We start from the raw sequence: 5,525 nt of genomic DNA, 5'->3' as shown, positions 1-5,525 counted from the left end.
CTTTCACCTCCCATGCATGCATATTATATGGTTTTTAACAAATTAAAAACCATGGACTAAATTTAATTATCTCAAACATATTTGAGACTAATTAAACATTACTTGAATTTACCCAAGTCCCACTAGTTAAATAATTAATTTAAATTGAGCTCTACAAGACTCAATATAACTTAATTAATTCAACACTTGAATTAATTTAATTATTTGGACTCTACTAGGTCCACTAGTGTTTAATTAATTCAACACTTGAATTAATTTAATTTAGTCCATAATAATGTATATGAAAATCACAATTTTCAAATACATTATTCACTTGGCCAAATTTTAATTTAGGAACACTTCCATAAATCAAAATTTACATTTCTCTCATAGAAGTCATACTTCTATTTTTCTTTACGCTTATAAACACATTTATAAGCCGTTCAACACATTGAACTATTTTCTCCTTTATAGAAGTCATACTTCTAATTTTCCTTACGCTTATAAACTCCTTTATAAGCCGTTCAACACATTGAACTATTTTACTTCTCAACGGGATCTAGAAAGCTAGTACTTGTGTGGCTCTCAATGGTTCATTGATACAACTAGCCGTGGGTTCACATCTCCATGTGATTCGGATTAAACATTTCCTTATATGAGCATACCCCAATTGCTCCATTCTTACTTATCAACTCCTTGATAACAAGAACGTCAGAACTCAAGTCTGATAGTACCCAACCAATCATGTTAAACGCCTAGCAGCATCGCTTACATGATTCCCTAGGTATCAAATGATAGTGCCTGCAAGAACCATTCAATTATGGTTAGCGTACAGTACGGTCCCTTCAACTTATATATCCCGACCGATTCGACAACCATTGGTTTATCGAGAGTTGTCAATGAATAAATACTATGTGTCATGTCGTAGTTGCATCAATGGTGTAATCTATGAAACCCCTTTCATAATTACAACCATACTCTGGCCAGAGATTTCAACCTACATACACATGATAACACATAGGATATCCATACCCGAAGGTAAGCGGTGAATCCCCGACTACAATGCATCGACTCCTATATGTTTCGACATGACACCCAACCTTGCCACCTGATGACCCCATAAGAGTCGGTAAACAAGTCAAAGTAAAATGCTAGCACAAAGAGTCTCAATGTTGTCTCGGGTCATAAGGACTAATGGTGTACAACCATAAACTAGGACACTTCCACTCGATAAGTGAGAACCACTTGGAAAGTCCTTTAATGGAGGGTTGTTCAGTGCACTCTACTAGGAGCACCTATCTGCATGCTCGGACATCACAATGTCCCCTACCAATGAAACATGGTACTCACATCGCAGATACTAGTCTCGAACTCGAGCGGCCTATATCCTTCTTAGTGGCGGCTGAATCGACTAGGAACCGTTTAGAATATACAGTATTACAAATATGAGTTTCATGATACCCATCATATGAGCATCTCATATTTTTTCTACCATTTGTATATTCAAGGGCTTTATCTATGCAACTAGCATGGGTATACAGATAAAGATGTGCCAAAATAATAATATCAAATATTACTAAAATAAAGATTGCTTATACATAGAGTTTCATTGTGAACACTCGGCCAACACTTGGCTCGACGGGCACCTACTCTAACAAAAGAGTCAGATGTTCACAAGACAGCATTTCGCACGAGATATGGGCACTATGATTTTATGGTCATGCCATTGGGGTTGACCAATGCGCCAGCGATCTTCATGGATCTCATGAAACGCGTATTTCAGCCGTATCTGGATCAGTTTATTATTGTCTTCATTGATGACATTTTTATCTATTCCAAGAGCAGAGACGAGCATAGCCGTCATTTGAGGACCGCACTGCAAGACAAAAAACTTTATGCAAAATTCAGTAAGTGCGAGTTTTGGCTTGATAGAGTGGCATTCTTAGGCCACATCATTTCCAGTAATGGAGTGGACGTTGATCCAAGTAAAGTGGAAGCAGTGAAAGAATGGCCAGTACTGAAAAGCATCACCGAGATTCGTAGTTTCTGTGGACTAGCTGGCTATTATCGCAAGTTTATTCAAGGGTTACCATCTATAGCGGTACCTATGACCGCCTTGACTAAGAAGAATGCAAAATTTGTTTGGGGACCCGAGTGTCAAGACAGTTTTGGCAAGTTAAAGCAAGCCTTGATATCAGCACCAGTGTTATCTATGCCATCAGGGCAAGGGGAGTATGTCCTTTATACCGACGCTTCTAACCTTGGTATGGGCACAGTTCTGATGCAAAATGACCGAGTTATCGCTTATGCGTCAAGACAGTTTAAAATTCACGAAAACAACTACCCTACTCATGATCTTGAGCTTGCAGCAGTAGTCTTTGCACTAAAAATTTGGAGACATTACCTTTATGGGGAGAAGTGTAAGATATTCACCGATCATAAGAGTTTGAAATACTTCTTCACCCAAAAGGAGTTGAATATGAGACAGCGCAGATGGCTTGAATTGGTAAAGGACTATGATTGTGACATTAGCTACCATCCGGGGAAAGCTAATGTAGTGGCAGACGCATTGAGTAGAAAAGCATCAGTTATCATTCATTTATCACTCCAAAGACCGTTGCAGTCCGAGATACAGCGGTTTGATCTTACAGTGTATGCTAGAGAGATGCCCCTAATCTTGCCACATTATCAGTACAGACGACTTTGAGAGACAGAATTCGTGATGGGCAGTCTACTGATGAGCAGTTGAAAAAGTGGAGAGCTAGAGATGAAGCCAAGAGCCGGAATTTATATTCAGTAGTGGATGGCTTGGTCCGTTATCGAGACCGTCTATGGGTTCCTATTGACAATTCCTTGAGAAATCTTATTATGCAGGAAGCCCATGACACACCATATTCCATCCATCCGGGCAGCACAAAAATGTATAGAGATATGCAGTTGTTATATTGGTGGCCAGGCATGAACATGGACATTCTGAGATATGTATCCGAGTGTTTGACTTGTCAGCAAGTCAAAGCAGAGCATCAAAGACCAGCGGGAAAATTGAAGCCACTCCCTATTCCCGAGTGGAAATGGGAGAACATCACTATGGACTTTGTAGTGGGATTGCCAAAAACCGTCAAAGGGTCAAATGCCATTTGGGTGATAATTGATCGTCTTACGAATTCAGCGCATTTTCTACCTATTTAGACGGACATTCACCATGATCAGTATGCCGACTTGTATATTCGGGAGATAGTTCGGCTGCATGGGATTCTGGTATCCATCGTTTCTAACAGGGATCCGAGATTCACGTCATCATTCTGGAAAATTCTGCATGCAGCAATGGGGACCAAGTTATTGTTCACTACAGCGTTCCACCCTCAGACCGATGGACACTCGGCGAGAGTTATACAGATTTTGGAAGATCTAATGCGAGCTTGTATAATTGATTTTCAAGGCAGTTGGGAACCAAAGCTACCTCTATTGGTCCGGATGTGATTGAAGAGAGGGCCGCGCTTGTAGTCAAGATTCGTGAGATAATGAAGACTGCACAAAGCCGACAAAAGTGTTATGCGGACAAAAGGTGAAGGGACTTGGAGTTTGTAGTGGGCGACCATGTATTTGTAAAAATAGCACCCATGAAGGGTGTTATGCGCTTTGGCAAGAAGGGCAAGTTAAGTCCAAGATTTATTGGTCCATTCGAGATTTTGGAGAGAATTGGGACACTAGCCTATAGAGTGGCGTTGCCACCAGCGCTTTCAGGAGTTCACAATGTGTTTCATATTTCAATGTTGCGGAAGTACATGTCGAATCCGTCACATGTGCTTAATTATGAACCACTCCAACTAACTCCAAACATGACCTATGAGGAAATACTTGTCCAGATCTTAGCAAGGCAAGAAAGAAGATTGTGAAACAAAGTCATTCCAATGGTCAAGGTCAAGTGGCTGAATCACTCGGAAGAGGAAGCTACTTGGGAAACCGAGAGGGACTTGAAGAGTCGCTATCTAGATCTATTCGGTAAGTTCTAATTTCGAGGACGAAATTTTATTTAAGGGGGGAGGAATTGTAAGGTCCAAAATTAAGACGACGTAATCCAACTGCATGCAAATCTAAGAAATATTAAAATTGAGTAATTAATTGATTTTAATTGCTAATTAACTATGTGACATACTTGTTTATATGTTAAATGAGATTTTTATTGTCATCATGCAAAAAATGATATTTTTAAGGAATATTCAAGCGACGATCGAGGAACAGGGACATAGGGCTTAAAAATCTATAAACAATTTATTAAATAATTATTTTAATTATTTGAAATATGGTCGATGCTTTTTAGTACTTTTTAAAATAAATGGTTTTGGGGTGATTTTATACTGCCAGGGGCGTAAGTTTTATCGGTATGGGTTTTTCAACTAAAATACGAGCTTCTTGGCAAACCGGCTAATAAATTCACATATTTAATTAAAGAAAAACTTTGCTAATATCTTAATTATGTCCTAATTAGACTATGGGCCTAATTTAATGGCTTAATAGGCATAAGGCCTAGTTAGTGACTAATTAGTATATAATATGTATTAAACCCTACACTCCACACCATAAACAATCGGCCACTCTCTCCTAAATTTTGAAAACTGTAAGGTCCGAGAAATTTATCCTGTTAATCTGAAAAGATTTGGCGATGATTATTATAATCTATTGGTGATAATTGATATGATTATAGACGGAACGGATCAGATTGGGAGAGCCGAATGAAGAATTCACATTATGTGTGAAGAGTAGGATTGGCGCACATGCGCGACGTCGTTGGGCGCACATGCGCGAAGAAGACAGAACCATGCGCGCACATGCGCGACTTGAATGCGTGCACATGCGCGGAACGTCCAGAATGATCGGCACATATGCGCGACGTAGATGGCGCACATGCGCGGGTTGGGCAGAATGATCGGCGCATATGCGCGACGTAGATGGCGCATATGCTCGGGCCAACAAAATATGCTGGTTGAACTACCGGCGCATATGCGCGACTTTGTGCGCGCAACGTGCAGAACATGCACGACGCCACTTGCCTTGCTGCATGTATGGTATGTATATATATTTATATAAATGCCTTCGAATTTCCTATGAAATAAAAGAAAAGAATCGTGGTGAAAAGCGTCTAGAGAAGAGTGAAAAATCCTTACGCCTTTTGTGAGAAATCCGTCCGTCTGTTTTTGAATCCGATTACAGTACTGTGTTCCTATCAACGCAGGCTATAACTGGACGTAAATTTTGTTACGTTTAGACATGATTTGAATTTATGATATTGTCAGAATTGAATACGAATTAGATATGGTGTTTCTGCTACAGTAGGCATTGTATAACTGAAGTCAGATTAAAGAACAGACTGTTTCTGTAATTGTTATGATTTCCAGAATCGATGTGATTGAGATTCAATAGCAGATTTGTATTATCGTTGAAATTATCAGTTATACCGGTATTGATTATGAGTTCTGGTATTATACCTATGATGTTGAGATTGACGGGGTTATCAAGACTATATTATTATGCCGTCAAAATATCAG

Source organism: Primulina eburnea, unplaced genomic scaffold (genome assembly GCF_022965805.1).
Source record: "Primulina eburnea isolate SZY01 unplaced genomic scaffold, ASM2296580v1 ctg591_ERROPOS1600000+, whole genome shotgun sequence".
Taxonomy (NCBI): Eukaryota; Viridiplantae; Streptophyta; class Magnoliopsida; order Lamiales; family Gesneriaceae; genus Primulina; species Primulina eburnea.
This window is presented reverse-complemented; position numbering follows the sequence as displayed.